The sequence below is a fragment of the Lithobates pipiens genome, unplaced genomic scaffold, assembly GCF_037356315.1.
Source record: "Lithobates pipiens isolate NorthernLeopardFrog02 unplaced genomic scaffold, aLitPip1_a1.2 Scaffold_19, whole genome shotgun sequence".
In the NCBI taxonomy this organism is placed as follows: Eukaryota; Metazoa; Chordata; class Amphibia; order Anura; family Ranidae; genus Lithobates; species Lithobates pipiens.
The window spans coordinates 88385040-88408288 of record NW_027507764.1 but is presented as its reverse complement, the minus strand read 5'-3'; positions in this window follow the sequence as shown (position 1 = coordinate 88408288).

Below are 23249 nucleotides of genomic sequence, written 5' to 3'. Positions count from 1 at the left end.
CAGCAATGACACCTGCACCGTGATAGAGTGATCTGACACGAGCACCGTGATAGAGAGCACTGACAACAGCAGCGTGATATACAGCAATGACACCTGCACCGTGATAGAGTAATCTGACACCAGCACCGTGATAGAGAGCACTGACATCAGCAGTGTGACATAAAGCACTAACACCAGCACCGTGATATACAGCACTGACAGCAGCACCGTGATAGAGAGCACTGACATCAGCAGCGTGACATACAGCAATGACACCTGCACTGTGATAGAGTGATCTGACACCAGCACCGTGATAGAGAGCACTGACATCAGCAGTGTGACATAAAGTACTAACACCAGCACCATAATATACAGCACTGACAGCAGCACCGTGATAGAGAGCACTGACATCAGCAGCGTGACATACAGCAATGACACCTGCACCGTGATAGAGTGATCTGACACCAGCACCATGATAGAGAGCACTGACATCAGCAGCGTGACATAGAGCACTAACACTAGCACCGTGATATACAGCACTGACACCAGCACCGTGATAGAGAGCACTGACATCAGCTGCGTGGCATAAAGCACTCACACCAGCACCGTGATATACAGCACTGACACCAGCACCGTGATATACAGCACTGACACCTGCACCGTAAGCCCCAGGAGGAAGTCAGCATAGCACAGGGATGGTGGGAGCCCCTCATAATGAGCATAGCACAGGGATGGTGGGAGCCCCTCATAATGAGCATAGCACAGGGATGGTGGGAGCCCCTCATAATATGCACAGCAGAGGTACAGCCCCAGGAGGAAGTCAGCACAGCACAGGGATGGTGGGAGCCCCTCATAATAAGCAGCCTCAGGAGGAAGTCAGCACAGCACAAGGATGGTGGGAGCCCCTCATAATAAGCAGCCCCAATAGAAATATGACACCGCTCAACCTCTTCAAACAGGAGGGTACGGGCATATAGTACGGTGTGCTTTTTTTGGACAAGGAAGTGAGCCAAATGAAGAAAGAAGGTCTGTGTGCTCGATTAAAAAATTGTTTATAGACATATACATGGTCTACTGGTCACATGTGTTGAATTCCTCCGAGATCCATGCCTCATTCATTTTTAGAAATGTGAGGTAGTTAACACTGTCGTGAGCTAGGCGAGTACGCTTATCGGTCACGATCCCCCCTGCTGCGCTGAACGTCCTTTCGGACAGGACACTGGACGAGGGGCAAGCCAACAGTTGGATTGCAACTTGGGCAAGCTCTGGCCAGAGGTCAAGCCTGCCCACCCAGTAGTCCAGGGGTTCATCACTCCTCAGAGCATCCACATCGGCCGTTAACCCGATGTAGTCTAACACCTGACGGTCTAGACGTTCCCTGATGCTGGATCCGGATGACACCTGTCGATGGGTCGGCTGAAAGAATGACCTCATATCCGAAGTCACCAACACATCTTCAAACCGGCCTCTTCTTGCAGGCGCTGTTGGATTGGTACCCGCAAGTCCTTCTCTGGGAGTGGAAATTGCTCCTCTGTCAGCGCACGCAAAAGCAGAATGCAGCATTTCTCGAAGCAAGGCCTGGAAGTGCTCCATTCTGACAGCCCTCTGTGATGGCGGTAACATTTCCACCATTTTGTGTTTGTACCCGGGGTCTAAGTACGTTGCCACCCAGTACTGGTCCTTGACCCTTATGCTTTTTATACGGGGGTCCCTATAAAAACACTGGAGCATGAAGGTCCCCATTTGCACTAAACTGGAAGCGGTGTGGTGGCCTGGCTCCTGCTCATCATCCAGGATAATGTTGTCCTCTTCATTCTCCTCTCCCCATCCACGCACAACAACAGGGATCCCAGAAAGGTTTAAATCATGCTCTTCTTGCTCCTCCTCATCCGCCCCGGCACCATCCTCCTCTGACTCCTCTTCAGACTCCTGTTGTTCACTTGTCTCAGATAGAGTAGCCCCCCCTGGGAATTCATCCAGCATTGCGACTTCCTCATCTTCACGCTCCTGCTCCTCCACAGCTTGATCAATGACACGACGCAATGCACGCTCCATAAAGAAGGCATAAGGTACCATGTCACTGATGGCGCCATGGCTGCGACTGACCAGTTTGGTGATCTCCTCAAATGGCCGCAGAAGTCTGCATGCGTCGCGCATGAGCAGCCACTGGCGCGGTGAAAAAAAACCCAGCTCCCCAGAACCTGTTCTGCCGCAGAGTTCATACAGGTAGACGTTAACTGCACGTTTTTGCGTTTTTACGTTTGAGCAGCCTATCAAGCATATAGAAGGTTGAGTTCCATCGCGTCGGGCAATCGCAAATAAGATGTCTGACCGGCAGATTGTGACGCCGCTCAATGTCAGCAAGGCGAGCCATGGCCATGTAAGATCTTCTGAAATGGGCCGAGATTTTCCTTGCCTGCCGCAAGATGTCCTGGACCCCAGGGTATTTGACAACGAATCGCTGCACGACCAAGTTTAAGACGTGTGCCATGCATGGCACGTGCGCCATTTTGCCCTGTTTCAATGCGCTAAGCAGATTGGCACCATTGTCACACACCACTTTACCAACTGTCAAATTGAGTGGTGTTAGCCACTGATCTGCCTGTGAACGCAAAGCTGAAAGGAGTGCCGGGCCAGTGTGGCTCTTGGCTTCCAGGCACAACAGACGCAGCACGGCATGGCAACGTCTCACCTGGCATGTCGAATAGGTTCTGGGGAGCTTGGGCGGCGCAGCGCAAGAGGCGCTATCAGCGGAAAAGGAGGAGTCAGTCGAGGAGAGGGAGGAGGATGGAGTAGGAGGAGGAGGAGAAGAAGAGCCAGGCCTGCATGCAATCCGTGGCAGTAAAACCAAATCTGCACGGGTGCCACGGGTTACATGCTTGACGGCCGTCAGAAGGTTCACCCAGTGGGCAGTAAAAGTGATATACCTTCCCTGCCCATGTTTCTTAGACCACGTGTCTGTGGTCAGATGTATCTTGGCACCGACACTGTGTGCCAGAGATACATTCACTTGCTGCTGAACATGGCCATATAGCTCTGGGATGTCCTTCTGTGAGAAATACTTCCTTCCTGGGACCTTCCATTGTGGTGTTCCAATGACCACAAATTTTCGAAAGGCCTCCGAGTCCACCAGTTTATATGGCAGTAGTAGGCGGGCTATCAGTTCTGACAAGCCAGCCATCAACCGTTGGGCAAGAGGGTTATCCGGCGTCATCATTTTTTTACGCTCGAACATTAGGCCCACGGAAGCCTGCCTTTTTGCAGAAAAACGTGAGCTTGGCGTGATGGAAGGTGGAGTGGAGGACAATTGTGAGGAGAGAGGAGAAGGAGAAGTAGAAGACGAGGCTGGATGGTGAGAGCCTGGAGTGTGGCTTTGTGTGTTCCGTTGCTCCCACTGGGCTCAGTGATGGCTGCTCATGTGCCTTCTTAAGGCGGTCGTCCCTAGGTGAGTGTTGGGCTTACCGCGACTAATACGTTGACTGCAAAGATTGCAGATGGCAACGCTATTGTCAGCAGCGGACACGTTAAAAAAAACCCACACTGCGGAGCCATGTGCCGGTGTCCTGGGAGCGCCAGATGTGACCGTACATGGTCGATGACTCGCTCCTGATACATTTGCAGTCTGCTTTGTCCCTCCTGTGCAATGTAAGTTATTCCTGCTTCTCCTCCCTATCTGCTGGTCAATATCTCCCTCTGAACTCCCCTCCTCTTCCTCTCTTGTGGGCACCCACGTGACATCACTAGACACGTCATCATCGACGCCACCTTCCCCACTGCTATAAGTAGAGATCTCGGAGTAGGCAGAAACACCGGGACCAACCTCCTCCTTGGGCTGATCTGGGTACTGTCGTCAGACTGCTGAGTGGCGGTTGTTGCTACCTCCTCTTCCTGATCCAATACCAAGAGTGGCTGCGCATCAGAAATGTCTTGATATGGATCGGAAAATAATTCCTGTGACTCAAGCGGAAGGTATGTGGTGGTGGTGGTGTTGTTGGTGGTAGTGTCTTTGGGGTGCACATAGCAAAGAGTGAAGAAGAGGGTGCAGATCGAGAGGATGAGGAGGGTGCAGAAGAGTAAGGCTGAGTGAGACACTCAACCAAGTCTGGTGCGTCCTTTAAAGTAATTGAACGCACCTTCTGCAACTTCCCACTTTGGCTCAAGCCTGTTGCTCCTGCCCTACCCCTACCACCCCTGTGGAAGGGCCTGCCTCTTCCTCTGCCTGTCATTTTTTAAATGACCCTGTGACAAAACTCTCAGTCCCTATACTGATAAAGGACTGCTGCAGTATAGGGCAGCAGTCAGCAGTAGTGCACCTCAACCCTATGTATTGTGGACCTATACCAGTCCTTAAGGAATAGCAGACTGTACCTCACTCAACCCTATGTACTGTAGCACCCTAGACCTTACCAGTCCTTATAAGGCCCTTTGTGGAACAAGTAGGTTGTGAATGATTAGCAGACTGTACCTCAATCCCTATACTGATAAAAGACTGCTGCAGTATAGGGCAGCAGTCAGCAGTAGTGCACCTCAACCCTATGTATTGTGGACCTATCCCAGTCCTTAAGGATTAGCAGACTGTACCTCACTCAACCCTATGTACTGTAGTACCCTAGACCTTACCAGTCCTTATAAGGACCTTTGTGGAACAAGTAGGTTGTGAATGATTAGCAGACTGTACCTCAGTCCCTATACTGATAAAGGACTGCTGCAGTATAGGGCAGCAGTCAGCAGTAGTGCACCTCAACCCTATGTATTGTGGACCTATACCAGTCCTTAAGGAATAGCAGACTGTACCTCACTCAACCCTATGTACTGTAGCACCCTAGACCTTACCAGTCCTTATAAGGCCCTTTGTGGAACAAGTAGGTTGTGAATGATTAGCAGACTGTACCTCAATCCCTATACTGATAAAAGACTGCTGCAGTATAGGGCAGCAGTCAGCAGTAGTGCACCTCAACCCTATGTATTGTGGACCTATCCCAGTCCTTAAGGATTAGCAGACTGTACCTCACTCAACCCTATGTACTGTAGTACCCTAGACCTTACCAGTCCTTATAAGGACCTTTGTGGAACAAGTAGGTTGTGAATGATTAGCAGACTGTACCTCAGTCCCTATACTGATAAAGGACTGCTGCAGTATAGGGCAGCAGTCAGCAGTAGTGCACCTCAACCCTATGTATTGTGGACCTATACCAGTCCTTAAGGAATAGCAGACTGTACCTCACTCAACCCTATGTACTGTAGCACCCTAGACCTTACCAGTCCTTATAAGGACCTTTGTGGAACAAGTAGGTTGTGAATGATTAGCAGACTGTACCTCAGTCCCTATACTGATAAAGTACTGCTGCAGTATAGGGCAGCAGTCAGCAGTAGTGCTCCTCAACCCTATGTATTGTGGACCTATACCAGTCCTTAAGGAATAGCAGACTGTACCTCACTCAACCCTATGTACTGTAGCACTCTAGACCTTACCAGTCCTTATGAGGACCTTTGTGGAACAAGTAGGTTGTGAATGATTAGCAGACTGTACCTCAGTCCCTATACTGATAAAGGACTGCTGCTGTATAGGGCAGCAGTCAGCAGTAGTGCACCTCAACCCTATGTATTGTGGACCTATACCAGTCCTTAAGGAATAGCAGACTGTACCTCACTCAACCCTATGTACTGTAGCACCCTAGACCTTACCAGTCCTTATAAGGACCTTTGTGGAACAAGTAGGTTGTGAATGATTAGCAGACTGTACCTCAGTCCCTATACTGATAAAGGACTGCTGCAGTATAGGGCAGCAGTCAGCAGTAGTGCACCTCAACCCTATGTATTGTGGACCTATACCAGTCCTTAAGGAATAGCAGACTGTACCTCACTCAACCCTATGTACTGTAGCACCCTAGACCTTACCAGTCCTTATAAGGACCTTTGTGGAACAAGTAGGTTGTGAATGATTAGCAGACTGTACCTCAGTCCCTATACTGATAAAGTACTGCTGCAGTATAGGGCAGCAGTCAGCAGTAGTGCTCCTCAACCCTATGTATTGTGGACCTATACCAGTCCTTAAGGAATAGCAGACTGTACCTCACTCAACCCTATGTACTGTAGCACTCTAGACCTTACCAGTCCTTATGAGGACCTTTGTGGAACAAGTAGGTTGTGAATGATTAGCAGACTGTACCTCAGTCCCTATACTGATAAAGGACTGCTGCTGTATAGGGCAGCAGTCAGCAGTAGTGCACCTCAACCCTATGTATTGTGGACCTATACCAGTCCTTAAGGAATAGCAGACTGTACCTCACTCAACCCTATGTACTGTAGCACCCTAGACCTTACCAGTCCTTATAAGGACCTTTGTGGAACAAGTAGGTTGTGAATGATTAGCAGACTGTACCTCAGTCCCTATACTGATAAAGGACTGCTGCAGTATAGGGCAGCAGTCAGCAGTAGTGCACCTCAACCCTATGTATTGTGGACCTATACCAGTCCTTAAGGAATAGCAGACTGTACCTCACTCAACCCTATGTACTGTAGCACTCTAGACCTTACCAGTCCTTATAAGGACCTTTGTGGAACAAGTAGGTTGTGAATGATTAGCAGACTGTACCTCAGTCCCTATACTGATAAAGGACTGCTGCTGTATAGGGCAGCAGTCATCAGTAGTGCACCTCAACCCTATGTATTGTGGACCTATACCAGTCCTTAAGGAATAGCAGACTGTACCTCACTCAACCCTATGTACTGTAGCACCCTAGACCTTACCAGTCCTTATAAGGACCTTTGTGGAACAAGTAGGTTGTGAATGATTAGCAGACTGTACCTCAGTCCCTATACTGATAAAGGACTACTGCAGCAGAAGGGCAGCAGTCAAGTATAATATTCTTTCTATGTTTGGATGGAAGAAATATTATTATACGTGTACAAGCCTATTACCATACCAGTCCTGAAAAGAACATTTGTGGACCTAATGGTAACAGCTACTGATTAAACTGACTGTCCCTCACTGCCTCACACACAGCTTCCTGCCTGTCCCTATTTAAACTGACAAAACAGAGGCTGCTGGAACAATAACTTGAATAGCACTTTTGTGGACCTAATAGTAACAGCTAATGATTAAACTGACTGTCCCTGCAGCACACAGCGTACTGTCCCCCTCTCTACACTGACAAGAGACAGGCTGCTGCAACAATCAGTAGCACAGCAGTGCCTCAAACCTATATCCTGAACTACACCTAACACCTATACCAGTCCTGAAAATAACTTTTGTGGACCAAATAGCTAGCGATTTGGGTCACTGCAATCTCTCCCTGCTCCACATAGCAAACTCTCCCTATAGTGACAGAAGAAAGAATGTAAAATGGCCGCCGGATCGGGTCTAGTTATAAGTTAGGGGGAATGTCCAAGTGTCCATGTGCTGTAAGGTCTCAATTGGCTGTCCTGTACCCCATGATGGATGTGTCATCATAGGTCAAAGTTCTTTTACACAGTAAACACAGAAGTCCGCCGGGCGAACGGCGGCAATAGTCCGCTGATCGGGCGGATGGCGAACAGCCGAAATTCACCGCGAAACGACCGCCGGGCGAACCGTTCGGCCATCCCTAGTCAGATCCCATCTAAACAGTATTCCAGCTGGGCCTGAGTGTTTCTGCAAGCAAGTGATGGGCTGGCAGAAGAAGTGTATATTGTGAGTGTATATAGTTGAGTGTCCCTGAAAATACTTTTGTACCAGTCAAGTGGGCATCCCATAATAACCCTATCCCCATCCAAGTTATTAAGCTCTAAATAAAAAATTAAAAAACAAAGCTGCTTGGACTGTTTCCTATCTCAGTGAGCCTATGGAAAATTAGCTGTGCCTGGCTGTGTAGGGTGGGGGATCCCAATTTACCAGAGGCTCCTATGGGGGTAGCGCTACAAGTGTATACATCCTGGGTGCAGAAATCTCCTCTAGTTCTGGCAACATCTGTGCAGTAACTCCTCATAGCCTTGAATGGGTCCAAACTCCTAACTTCTCTACTGTAGGAATAAGCTTAATTTATGTCTATTAAGAGTATTGCGCAGGGGCGGCTGCTGTGGCAGATGATGTTTGAACACTGAGCGCATTTACTGCCATCACACCATCACAGGGGGATCCTTTTTTGTTTTTTTTGCCATCTGTATCCTTTTGGGAAGAGTAACCTTCACATTGTGTCCCTTTACCAAAACAGGAAGTTGAAGGAAGGCCCCCAAAGAGAGGAAATCCCTGTTGTCACCAGAACTAGCGTCCCCCTCTATAGCTATTCCTGTTCTGAGACAGCTCAGAATTGTGGGATTTTCTTCACTTCTCTTCTTGGTGATAATGAGAACTAGGACACAAAGAAAAGGTGACAGGGACAGAGACATAAAAAAAACTGGTGTTTTTTTCTCTTTTTTTATTTGTACTTGTAAAGCAGTATTAAACCCAAAAGAAAACATGTAATATATTACAGCTTACCAACTCTTAGGTGTTATGGCTGTATTTGTTTTCTTTTCTTAGGTTTTCATTCCATTATTTTCACCTGGTGATCTGGCCAGCCAGTCTGTTGTTTCTCAAAAAAAAAGCAGCACCTACCAGTTACAGAGATGAGGCAAACCATTTAGCACTGGCAGGGGTACTGATAATGATAATGATCAGCTTTTATTTATTTATGTAAAACCTGTTACCTAAAAGGAAATAAACGTGTATAACTTATTATTAGGTGTGAACTGGAGCTTGGATTCAATTTGTTAGTGTATTTAAATCTTCTAGTACATTTAACACTCCACTCCCCTCCCCCCAGACTGATAATGCTGTTGTCCAAAGGTGCCCCCTGTGCTTCTTCACCCAGTGTGGGGCACTCTAATACAGGAGGTGGGTAAATGCCCAGATCACCTTCTGTGTGCAGCAGCCCCCCCCCCCCCCCCAATACTTACCTGAGCCAATCCCTATCCTGTGATGTTGCAGGATAGACTCGGCTGCCCAGGACTCTCCCTTCTGATTGGCTGAGACAGCAGCGGAGCACCATTGGATCCCACTGTGGTCAATCAAAGTCAGTGAGCCAATGAGGAGAGAGAGGGGACGGGACAGAGTCACGGCTCCATGTCTGAATGGACACACAGAGCTGCAGCTCGGCCTGGGTGCCTCCATAGCAAGCAGCTTGCTGTGGGGGCACTCAACAGGAGGGAGGGGCCAGGTGCTCCGAAGAGGGACCCAAGAAGAGGAGGATCGGGGCTGCTCTGTGCAAAACCAACTGCGCAGAGCAAGTAAGTTAAAAATGTTTATTATTTTTAAACGCACAAAAAAAGAGACTGGCATCACTTTAAGTAAAAGTACTTTTTTGTCCATATTTTCTGTATGAGGGAATTCAGGACCTGCTGGTAGGTCCTCTTTAATAAAGATGTATGAAGCTCTATGGCCACCTACATTGCAGCACACCAGAATTCTGAGCTACAAATATACACTATATTTCATTTTATATATATATATATATATATATATATATATATATATATTATACTCTTTAGGTTTATAAATGTACTTAACTAGATTCATTAGCACCTGTGTTTAGTCATTGCCATTTTTTTCTATGTATGAAATATATTCATTTGCCTCCAGCGTGGAATTTGAGTTCCTTCTTCATTCATTTTAAGAGCTAATATTTAGGTAAGCCCATACATTAGAAACACATCGACACAGAAGATTCTGCCCTCTCCGTGATAAAGTGCTGATCTGCGGCCGTGCCTGGGAATAAATTGCTGCAATTATAAGCTACTGGATTTTGTTGTTTTGACTTTCTGACTTGCCCGGCTTCTTCCGTGAATTGAGCGCGGTGGCACAATAGGGAACTGTATTTTTTACAGTTACACGTTGAATCCTTTTTCCTTTCAACTAGGAAATGTTTGACATAGTTATGAATGAAGTTTACTTATTAAGGACCACAAATTATTCCTGGTTTACAAAGATTTTTTTCAAAGAGGGAGAAAATACACAGAGGGTGTACAGAAGAGGCCAAGGGGCGCACAATGGGTACATTTAGCTACGACTAGGAAGGTTTTCTTTGATGCTTATGTTTCCATGTTTGAAGTTCTGCTCAAGAAGTGCAACACTGAGTTGTTTTACAATAGCCCCTCTTCTAGGGTAGATGAGACTACAAAGAGGTGCAGAAATGTCCCTTTACTTTCTTGTCTTCATTTATTAAAAATAAAATATATATGTAAGAAAAACTCAATCTTCTCTATCCTCTGGCTATCCCCTATACAAAGACCCTCAATCTTATGCCTGTCTCTCTCTATCTCCTTGAGCATATGGGACAGAATGATAAAATCTCACAAATTTAAATCCCGGCATACCCCACTGGCCCCTATTTTGGGAAATATGAACTTCACCCCAGCCTTCAACCCCAGAACATTTGAATGGTGGACCAACAAAGGGCTATTGAGAATAACAGACCTATGCGACCATAGGGGCATTTTGACAAGAAAGATGCTAGAGGAAGAACACCAACTACCGACCTCAGAACTCTTTCGTTATACACAGATTGTACATTTCTTAACCATCATATCATGGACTTCAGACATAACTACGATGACCCCTATGGAACACTTGTGTATGAAGTATGATAAGATCAAAGGGCATATCTCTGAATTATACACGGCCCTAACAAACTCTTCTGAAAAGATAGAATATATGATGAGATGGTAAGCAGACCTCCAGGAGAACATTGAGCTGGACGAGTGGTATACGATAGCCCAGGGGGCCACAAAATCCATCATAAATACATCATTGATAGAAGCAAATTACAAAGTTATAATGAGATGGTACATGGTCCCGGCAATATTGGCTACCTTTATCCCTGAGGCATCTCCTCAGTGTTTCCGTGGTTGTGGACAGATGGGGACGATGTACCATGTGTGGTGGCAGTGCCCCAAGGTGAGGTGGTACTAGATTAGGGTGTATAACTTTATATACACTCTCAACCAGGCAAATCTTGTCAAGTCTCCCAGACAGGCACTGCTAGGTCCCAAAGTGGAACCAGCCTCAAAGCCCCGGAGACGTCTCATAGCATTTATATTCATAGCGGCAAAAATCATAATAGCAAAATCATGGAAATCAGCGGTGGTACCATTTGACCAGCTCAAATATAAACTCTCCTGGATTATGCTCAATGAACGAATGACGCAACCTTAACTGATAAAATACAGCAGTTCGAAAAGATCTGGAGTCCCTGGATCCGGCACTTAACGGGGGGACCCTAGTACCATACCGGCATAGAGGGGGGGCCGGCCATACATCAATCGTAATTCAGCTTGCGCAGCAGGGACCAGTCAAATTTCAATCCATGTATGAGCAGGCTGATTGTACAAAAGTCAATCTACCAATCAACTTTTGTACAACCAGCTTTTTGGAAAATGTCTGCAAGTTCAACACCACCGGCTAGAGTTGGCAACAGGGCTGCTGTAAGAAACCAGGGGGACCCATACAGCCAACCTGGCAGGGCCCTCCCTCATCTATAAGCTGCTTAACCACTTGCCTACCAGGCACTAACACCCCCTTCCTGCCGAGGCCATTTTTCAGCTTTCATCGCTGTCACATTTTGAATGACAATTGCGCGGTCATGCAATGCTGTACCCAAATAACATTTTTATAATTTTTTCCCCACAAATAGAGCTTTCTTTTGGTGGTATTTGGTCACCTCTGCAGTTTTTATTTCTTGCGCTATAAACAAAAGAAGAGGGACAAGTTTGAAAAAACACAATATTTTTTACTTTTTGCTATAATAAATATACATATTTTTTTTGCATTGATTACAGTATAAATCTGACTGGCAGGGAAGGGGTTAACACTAGGGGGTGATCGAGGGCTTGATATATTCCCTATGAGAGTGATGCTAACTGTGGAGGGAGGGGACTGACTGGGGGAGGTGACTGATTGGTGTCCCTATGTATCAGTCTCCTCTCCTCTGACAGCACCTGAATCTGTGTGTTTACACACACAGATCCACGGTCCTGCTCAGTTACTGGGTAATCGCGGGTGCCCGGAGGACATCGCGGCCACCGGGCACGCGCTTTGGGTCCCCAGTGACGCTGTGGGCGCCCTCCCCCCGGCAGCGCGCATGCACCCGCCCCCTAGTGCCCCGCAAAGGAAATCATGTCATATTACGGCGGCCCAGAACAACAGCTGCTTCTTCCCTCTGTCATATGACAGTGGGCAGGCGGGAAATAGTTAAAGCTTGCCATACACTAGCAGAATTTTGTTCAAAAATTTGTGTGAAAACTTTTTAAAATCATTCATTATGCCACATACACACGGTCAGATTTTCAGACTGTGTGTATGCTCCATCGAACATTTGCTGTCGGACTTCCGCCAACAAATGTTTGCTAGCAGGTTCTCAAGTTTTCCGCCAACAAAACTTTTCTGCCGGAAAGTCTGATCATGTGTACACAAGTCCATCGCACAAAAGTTCACGCATGCTCGGAATCAAGCAGAAGGATCTGCACTGGCTATTGAACTTCCTTTTTCTCGGCTCGTCTTACGTCTTGTACGTCACCATGTTCCCACGTTCGGAATTGTTGGCCAACATTTGTGTGACCGTGTGTATGCAAGACAAGTTTGAGCCAACATCCTTCAAACAAAAATCCACGAAAGTCCGATCTTGTGTACGCGGCATAAGAGTGTTTGATCTTGCCATTGTTGAGTCAAATAATTGTATTTGAAAGCACTTAATAATTGAATGGAATTCCAGACATATTAAACAGATTTCTTTTGGGGCCAGAATGTGTATGTCTACAATATGCATGATTTTTCCTAAATGAAAACCACATTAACAGTTAGAATTTCCTTCACTGGAGAAAGATGTCTCATCCTTCTCCAGGGGCACTGGAGGGGGGCACTATTTGAGTCTAGAGGAAAAGAGATTTAATCTCCAGATATGAAAAGGCTTCTTCACAGTAAGAGCTGTGAAAATGTGGATTGACTCCCTCAAGAGTTGGTTCTGTCCAGCTCAGTAGATTGCTTTTAAAAAGGCCTGGATTCTTTCATAAATGTACATAATAGAATTGGATACTAATATTTATAAATAAAGCTGATCCAGGGAATATCTGATTGCCTCTTGGGGGATCAGGAAGTAATTTTTTTCCCATTTGTAGTCTCAGTCTTTTTTATTTATTCATTTTAGTTCCGCTTGAACCACTTGACCTCTAGAAGATTTACCCCATTATTACCAGGCCATTTTTTGCTTTTTGGCACTGCGTTACGTTACCTGACCATTGAATCTCTGCACACAAATGAGATTTATATAATTTTTTTCCCCACCAATAGAACTTTCTTTTGGGGGTATTTGATCGCCACTGGGTTTTTTTATTTTTTGCACTATAAATGAAAAAATATAGAAAATTTTGAAAAAAAAAAAAAACACTTTCTGCTATAAAACAGATCCTATAAAAAAATAAAAAATAAAAATAAAATTTCTTCATGAATTTAGGCCAATATGAATTCTGCTATATATTTTTGGTAAAAAAAATAAATCCCAATATGCGTATAGTGATTGGTTTGTGTGAAGATTATAGCATCTACAAACTACGGTATATATACTGTTTTTTTTTTTTTTTTTTTTATTCTAGTATTGGCGGTAATTAGTGACTTATAGCGAGACTATGGTGGATAATCTGACACTAACTGAGACCGGAAAACAAAAAAACAGCATATTCCTGCTGACAGGACAGAGTACTGTTTAGATTGACAGAGCTCTGTCCTATCTTCCTCCTTGCCAATCAGCGGGTGCCAGTGGTCATCCATTAGCCGGCACCCAATGATTGGCTTGTGCTGTCACAGCACAGCCAGCATGCCAGTAGCGCGCACTCGCGCCCCCTTCCCGGAAAAGCAAAATCATGTATATATACTGTATATATGATTCTGCGCAGCCGGCTTGCACTTTAGCAGTAAAGCTACAGTGTGGGAACAGCAAGTGGTTAAAGTGGAGTTAAACCCAAAAATAGAACTTCTGTTTTAAATACTGGTGACCCCCTGAAATGCCCCATTTGCCATGTAATTTTTTTTTTGGGGGGGGGGGTACCCAGTTTTGACGTGCACCAGCTCCCACTTCCTCCCCTGGTGCCACGGCACCGGAAAGGATGTTCACCTCTCCCCCTCCCTCCCTGCAATCTCCTGGGACATGTCACAGGTCCCAGAAGATTGCCTGGCCATTTACAAGGTGCAGCGTGGGTCGCGTATGCGCAGTGCACGCATGGCTGTGAAGCCACAGCCGTGTGCCCACAGTTACAATGTTGGCGTCGCGGGTGAAGAGGGGTAAAGGAGCAAGGCTTCATATGTCCAAATCGCTGGACCGTGGGACAGGTGAGTGTCTGTTTATTAAAAGTCAGCCGCTACACTTTTTGTAGCTGCTGACTTTTAAATGGGTGGAACTCCGCCTTAAGTAATAACCTAGCACCAGGCCTATAAAAAGAGTTAAAATATTTAATATGTTAATACAATTTTAAAAGTATTTTTTTTTTTTTCAAATCTGTGGCTTATATTAAAATAATACTTAGTGAACGTCCTTGTTCCTGGTATAAGGTGACAAGGCTCTGCCCCTGTGTCCAGTTTGTGCTTCTGTGTTGTCACCCTGTGACATGTATTTCCGATCTACAGACTACAGGTAGCTGTTAGACCACACATTACAGAGGCATGGTCCACTATTGTCTCCATCAGGAAATGTCATTGTAGGCAGGAAGTGGTTGTAACAGTGGTTGTGGTTGCAACAAAGGATTAAAAATAGTTGAAAACAATATTTCATCTTCAAAAAATGTCAAGTAAATGTTAGTTTCCATCTACTTTAAGGGTCAGCCCAACCAAAACTGTATTTTTTTTTGTTTTGTTTTAGGTAAACTAACCCTTTAAAATCATGACCACTTCAGCCTAAATATTATTTTCTCCAAACATTTACAGAAAGATAAAGTAAAAAAAAAAACTCTATAATTAAACAAAGTATATTTCCCATTAAGTAGTGTTTAAAGCAAAGACAGAGTTTTTACTCACATTGACAATAATGAAGCTGTGTCACAGCGGTGTTTACAAAAGCGCGGGATCCCCAATAAATAAACTTTATTTTGTTTAACTCTGAAACGCTCGCTGTAGTTCCGATCTACACCGGAGGCTGAATATTTTCTGTAACCTTTAACTAAACAATCTTGTAACCAGCAACTGACAACTAAAGTATGTTAAACCAAGGTCCACTGTTTTCATCAACTGTATATACCGCAGTATACAGAACGCTCAAAACACTGCTGACAGCACATCTATACCGGGGAAATCTGGAATTCTTCAAATCTAATCAAAAATATTTGAAGTCATGTTTGGAAAGAATGATTACAATACAAATAAGCGAAAACCAACATATACTGTATATAATAATAATTGGTAGTATAATGCTACTGGTAGTTGTAGAAGTAATAGCAGATGTTGGAATTAGGAGATTTGGAGGAGGCTGAGAGCAATAAAAGGTACTTTTTGAGTTAAGAATACATACTTGAACTGATGTACACAAAAGATGTGTACTTTCTCCCAAACTGTACTCATCAGAAAAAAAATTTGTTCAGAAGCTGAGTTTAAGGCATTTCAAGCGCCAAACATTTCGAAACGCGGTAACTCGCGTTTAGCCGTGTTTCGTTTACAGGTGTTTTTTCATTTTTGGCTATTTTGAAAAAAATATATATTTTTTTTTTCAAATGCTTCTAAACACAAACGGCTAAACGCGTCATGTAAACACATCAAAATGGAAGTTTTAAACATGGTTACTATCTGTCAAGTTAAATCAGTTATTTCAGGAGAGGTTGTAAAAATGTCCCATGTACATTAAGCTTAGAGTTAAAATGCTTCCAGGGTTTTTCTTGGGTCTGACCCACTGATCCTGTACCTCATAAAAATGGACAGGGGTCTGGTCCAAGGCAGCGAAGGGGGTGAGCATAATGTAAGACATGACGTCATTGCTGGAGTCAGTCCATCCAGTTTACTGCAGAACCTGGAGCACTTGAGGATAGAGAGTCTTCTACAGTGTACGGGACTGGGACCTGCAGTTAATCCAAAGATACCAGCTATGGAGATTTACCTTCATGGACTCTTTCCTGTGCAAGTACGCTGTGGCAGTTACAAAGTATGAGTTAGGGAATAGTTTAGGGAAAGCCTATTACCAATGTTTGCAAGGCTGAATTATTTAAGTAAAGTTCTTGAAACCTTGCCTTTGCTTGGTCCAAGGAGTGTAAAGCAAGTAACTGACGTGTGTACATGTAACGTATCGGTTCCTGCAGGAGGGGTTGTTTTCGGCACTCTCTCCGTGAGCTGGTCCCTCTCTCACAGCAATGGGAGCAGATCAGGACTGCAGAGGTCCCCAGCCTGTACACAAGTACGGAAGAGAAAGAGTTAAGTGAAGTGCACGGTAGAACCCCATTCCGTTACTGGGAGTGAGGTAGTGAAGATATGGGTGGAGGGGGCATCAGCTCTGCATGTCCCTCCTAAATGCAACAGTAACTGTGATAGTGTTTATTACAATCAGGAAGAGTTAACTGGAGTTCAATTGTCTGTTCAAGTAAAGGTACCCCATATGCAAGGCAGTGATCCATTCTAGGTGCCCAGCATTGCCCAGAAAAACCCATCCCAAGGTAGGCCTCTTATGTGACCCTTACATGACACCAAACGAGTAGGGAAACATAGAGGAGGTACCACCTGCCCCCCCCCCTACAAGTATTTACCTGGCCGCTTTAGCTGGACAGGTAAATCTCCCTTGCAAGGCGTGCCGGGATGGAGAAATAGGGTGATCTCACAGAGGAATATTAGCAATATTTTCTGGAGTTCATCCCATTAGTATCTCTTTCACCCTTATAACAACTGTACCTGCTGCATAGAATCTACAATACACCTCATAAATTGTTTAAGTTTGGTAGACATTCAGGTGACCATTGCCCCAGGCATGGAGGCTCACTAGGCTCCCTCATCCAAATATTGTAGCAGTGTCTAAAATTACAAAGGTACTGGGAAGCGATTCTCCATACTTTGAATACCGTTTTTATGCTATCCTACAATCGACTCGCTGTTTTTCTTATTAGCCTATCTGGATGAAGAGCTTGTTCCCCTTACCATGCAGATCCCAGTGCTTTGTTGCCTTTTCCAAGCTAGGAAACTTAGAGATGGCTAGTGCCCCTTCTGCCTTCCAATTACAACTGGTTACAAGCAGTAAATCATACCGTACTAAAATAAAAATATATGTATTGTGTTAAAAAAAAAATTCATAAGCTTTGAGAACATTATTAGGTACCCCAGGACTGGGACCCCAAACTTGATAAGCTTTGAGAACATTATTGGGTACCCCAGGACACCCCAAACACTGGTAATGGACAGATTACTTGGGTAGCCTAGGAAGTTCCTACATTGTTCCACTACCGTACCATCGACTGGAGACTGGGGTCACTCTGATTTGTTATTAGGCTTGTTGTCCTCGGAATGATGTTCATCATGTTGTTAAACTCATTATAGTGAATGTTATGCTGCCACCTGGACAGCATGGGCAGTTATGCTGAGGGTTGCCTAGACAAATGGCTAGACTTTAGCCAAGAGGGTTGCATATAAGTTTCTTTACTGCATATTGTAAAATATTATATCACTGTTCCATATATTGTCTTGGTCTTATTGCAATTGTATAGTGTCACAAGAGAGCTTACACGGCACACGGTTTGTTTACGCTATAATATTGCTGATAGTTATGTTGGGTTCTAGGTCTCTACCGTCTGGAGATCTTGGAGTTGGTTGCAAGGGTGAGTTGATGAGTTCAGGGTTTATTCTGCTGCTTGCATCCAGCATGCTTGGACCTTAGTATGTCTCTTGTTATTTTGTAATGGAGATGTAATTATAAAGTGTCGAATCAAAGAGGAAAAAAACAGGCACCAAGAAAAATAAAACATATATATGATTTTAATAAATCCATCCAATAAAAGGAATCAATACCTGTAATTATTGGCAGGATTCCGCCTCTTACATAAGCCTTAGTCATAATAAGAGATAAATGAAGAAGAATATAAAATAAGAATTAAAATGATTTGATAAAAAAAAAAGAATACATATTTGAATACATTTTTTTAACCAGAATACATAGTAGTGTCACTTTAACATTCATAAAACTATTATACCATACAGAAGCTTTCGTCCAGCGTTTATATTAAAAATCAGTATTAAGAAATGATTGGTGAAAAATGCACTTGCAGGTTTAACCATTAATTTGTGCGTATTAATGCTTCATGGTCCTTGTAACCAAAGGTGAGGTTTGGGGTGCATTATGTCCCTATATATTTTGTGGTTTCTTGTCTCAACAAGTTGGGAGGTGTGTAGGGATACAGTTTGCCACATATATGTTTTACCCAGAGGCATTTAATAACAGTTCCCTCATTTATATATCCCCTGAGTGTTCGAGGTGAATGCCCTACAAATGCCGGCCATTGTGAAAAAAATCTTGGCAGGTGAGTGTGCGCTGATTCACCTGCTTGTTTTATTACGCCCCATTAGTTGTAGTTGTTTAAAATGTATTCTTTAACTGTGGATCTGTTTCAAAGTCTGTGACCCTACAGTAGGAGGCAGTCTCTGCATTCCCCATTACAAATAAACACAAGTTTGAATTTCACACAATTCATTAAAATTTTCCTGGCTTTGGTTCCAGGACTGAAGTTCAGTTGCGAATTTAATATTCAGCAAACAAATAGTTATATGCTGCATACAAAAGAGCCCATGGGAAGAGGAGAACGAGAAAGACCAAAACAACGCAGGCCCAACCTGGGCAAAGCCAGTCTTTGGAAACCAGATATCGCTGTCAAAGTTCAACAACTGCTTATTCTCAGAGAAATTCAACAAAGCTCTGAACAAGGGAGCCCCATGATTGCAGTTTGAATGGAGTGTGACATAAACAGTTATGAGACAGAAAGACTTGGACCATCTCTGACCATCAGCCAGGCTTGCTTAAAGAGGATACAGATACCAGGATTTTACAGATACCACATCCCAAAATTACAAAATATGAAAAAGAAAAGGGGGACTAAGAGGTAACAAACCTCAGGGACTTTTAACGGTATCCAATACATAGGTTACACCAACAAAGGTAATCATGTCAAAAAATAGATTTTTATTAAATTACATAAAAACATAAAAAAAGGAACACAATAATGAATCCATACAAAGAAGAGGGGGATATATGAGTTATTCAGATATATATATATATATATATATATATATATATATATATATATATATATATATATATAAAGCGCTACCACTCTCAACATGTTTCACTCAATGGGGTATCTTCAGGAGACTGATGGTATAGCTCATTTGTATACTGCAGTAACAAAAAAACTATGAAAAAGGCATCCTTTTAAGTGCTTATAGCCTAAATACATCAAAATACAAATATTGTGTATTAAGCCTGATAACTGTCAGGCAAAGTTTCATAGAGTAATAACACAATCAGAAAAAACAGGACATAGAAACAAGTGATCAAACGAAGAAAAAACAGGTCTCAACCACATATGTTTTGAATTCACAAACAAAGGTAAATATATGTAAAATCTTGAAAATTGGAGATGGCCCAAACTCCACAGAGAACCGCATAGGATTGCTTGCAGAGAGGAGTACTCAAAGTGTATGGATCTAAAGCACATAAAAAGTAGGCTTGTGCAATTCGTTTCATAACTAATCGAAATTCGGCTGAATTTTGTATCTTTCGGACATTCGGATGCATCCGAATGTCCGAATAAAAAAATAACGAATAACAACGAATACGAAAGAAATATAACGAATGAATTTGAAGGAATTTGACATGATTCGGTAATTCTTTAAAGATCTAATGAAACAAAATGTCAGCTCAAAGTAAATCTTATAGTCCAATCAGCTAATTAATTTTGTGACGGAGGTTGGATTACTGGCAAAGTGCATTCCTGAGAACTGAGTTAGAAGGGAGTTGTATTGTATTTGAGCTGAGGAGAAGAGACGATGTCATTGTGTGTGTTAAAAGATTCAATAAACAAACAACTTTGTAAAACTACGAATCATTATCACGAATGTCTATACATTCATAAATAGCGAATTTCAACGAATACGAACAAATTAATTCGACACTCTACGAACAATAACGAATTATCCGAAAACGTATTAACCTAACATAACGAATATAACAGAACGAAATGATGTATTTTACAAATGACAACGAACCGAAACTAAACGAAATTTTCCGTTGTGCACAAGTCTAATAAAAAGACTATATTCAATTTAGAATATTGCAACTGTCACCGGGAAACAAGCATACTTCCCAATTTAACCACATGCAGACCGGACCATTTTGCTGGTCAAAGACCAGACCACTTTTTGCGATTCGGCACTGCGTCGCTTTAACTGACAATTGGGTGGTCGTGCGACGTGGCTCCCAAACAAAATTGACATCCTTTTTTTCCCACAAATAGAGCTTTCTTTTGGTGGTATTTGATCACCCCTGCGGTTTTTATTTTTTGCGCTATAAACAAAAATAGAGCATTATTTTTTACTTTTTGTTATAATAAATATCCCCCAAAAATATATAAAAAACATTTTTTTCCCTCAGTTTAGGCCGATACGTATTCTTCTACATATTTTTGGTAAAAAAAAAATCGCAATAAGCGATTATTGATTGGTTTGCGCAAAAGTTATAGCGTTTACAAAATAGGGATAGTTTTATAGCATTTTTATTAATAATTTTTTATTATTTTTTTTTTTACTAGTAATGGCGGCGATCAGCGATTTTTATTGTGACTGCGACATTGTGGGGGACCCATCGGACATTTTTTACACATTTTTGGGACCATTGTCATTTATACAATAATCACTGCTATATAAATGCAGTGATTCCTGTGTAAATGACACTGGCAGTGAAAAGGTTAACCAGTGGGTGGCAGTGTAGGGGTTAAGTGTTCCTAGGGGTGTGTTACTAACTGTGGGGGGGTTGGGCTTTCATTTAGTGAACACTGATCTCTGCTCCAATCACATGGAGCAGAGATCAGCGTCACTAGTTGCTAGGCAGAATGGAGAAATGTTGTTTACACAGCATTTCCTCCATTTGGCCGCTCCGTGAGACCATCGCGGGGATGCCCGCGGCGATCGAGTCCGCGGGTCCCGCGACCGGACTCACGGGGGTCCCGACCAGCGGCGGCGCGCTCCTGATGGCAGGGCGGCATTGAATATTGGACGTACCTGTACGCCAATATGCCTGCCCGTGCCATTCTGTCGACGTACATCGTCGTGCGCTGGTCGGGAAGTGGTTAATAATAAGTTTACCTTTAAATAACCATAAAATAGATTGTAGAATCAATTGTGATAGAAGTTAGCTGACTAGCTGATAGCCGAACACCAGAAACACCAGTGGCCAATACTACTGCCTGCCTAAGGCATCTAGATAAATATAACCAAAAATGAATAAATTAAAAACAAACAAAAAATTAAAGACATTTTTTCTGAAGAAACATCTAGATTAGAAAGGCTCTTACGCCAATAGGTAGATAATAGTTAAAGCGTCTTACCCGATCATATACAGAAAAAAAGAGAACCCAAACGGAGGGACATATAGCAAATGTTCCTCATGTGGCCATCTCCTGCAGAGGATAAGGCAGAATACAGCTACCTTTTGAAGCCCTCTCTGACTCGGCAGCGTCTGACGTCACCGCCGAGTTGTGGGCGAAAATCACGGCACTGCAGCTGTGCGGAAAACCCGGGAAAAGCTACCGCGCATGCACCAACGACGCTAATGTGTCATTGGCGCACAGCGGCCATCTTTAAAAGCCCCTGCACCCTCAGTACAAGGCCAGAGGGCACTGGTCAGGCAGAGGGGATGGGTGGGTCAAGCCCAGCCCCGCCATCCAAAAGGCGTCCAAAGCACCTACCAAAACGCACACCAGCAGAGCCATGAGTAAAGGGGTGCCCCAGGCGGCAGGGGCGATTGATTAACATTCTGGCTGCCAGGCCACCCCTGGCGCCCGTACAAGCAAAAAGCGGCAAAATCTCTGTGGCTAGAGGGCAACAAAAAGGTCATCAACCAATTAAGAACTTAAACATTATAAGGCAAATAGAATAACCCCAACACTTGTTAAGGTATTGGGTTGTGGTGACAACTAGACCTGATTTTAGTTAGTTAAATCATCTATTTAATTGCATCAGAAATATAGTACTGGTACAAATTGGTTACATAATGTAAATCTAACAATTGAACATGGCAGAAGGGAAAAAAAAATGTAAATACTCAAAGAAAACACTTGAAACTCAAGGCATCATTTAAGCCAGGACTGGTGGTGGCTTTCAGGTCAAAAATCCACCGTGCCTCTCGTTGTAATAGTATGCTATCATTGTCCCCACCCCTCTCCCCTGGAGGTACATGTTCAAGTGCAAAGAAATGCATCTTGGTCTCATCAAAGCCATGGTATAGGCCCATATGGCGACTGATTGGGGTTTCCATCTTCTTCCCACGCACCAGGGAAACATGGTCCCTGATGCGGTGGAAGAAGGGTAATTTTGTCTTGTCAATATAGAAGGCATCACACATACAATTCATGATATAAACTATACCTATCGATTGGCATGTGGCCAAAAATTTAGGCCTAAAAAGTAGACCATTGGGGAGCTTAATGTGCTTGGAAGCATAAATAAAAAGACAAAAATTACAAGTGTGGCAAGGTTTAGTTCCACATTGTCTGGTGCTGACATTTGACAGCGGGGCATAATGACTGCATACCAAGGAGTCTCTGAGGGATTGGGATCAGATTTAGGTGTTTTCTAACCATGGTTAAGAGTCAACCTATTTTGTTTCTTAGCCTTAAGGTACGACTTCTTTAAACAGTTGTTGCTGTAGCCCCGTTGACGCAAACGTAATTGGAGTTGCTTAGCCTCCAATTCAAAATGAGCTTCCTCGCTGCAGTTCCTTTTAAGTCGAAGATACTGGCCATAAGGTACACTGGCCAGTAGGGGCGCCGGTTTAGAGCTTGTTGCGTGCAATAGAGCATTAGCAGCCGATGGCTTACGAAATAGGGTAGGCCCAATGTTGCCATTTTGATTAACAAAAATTTGTATATCCAAAAAGGTAAGGTATGATTGACTCCTCTCCATGGTGCATTTCAAATTAAAAGAGTTAATCTTGAGGCTTTCAAAGAATGCCAAAAGATTGTTCTCCGTTCCAGTCCAGATAAAAAAAGACATCATCTACGTATCGTCTCCAGATGGGGATCTGGTCAAAAAATTC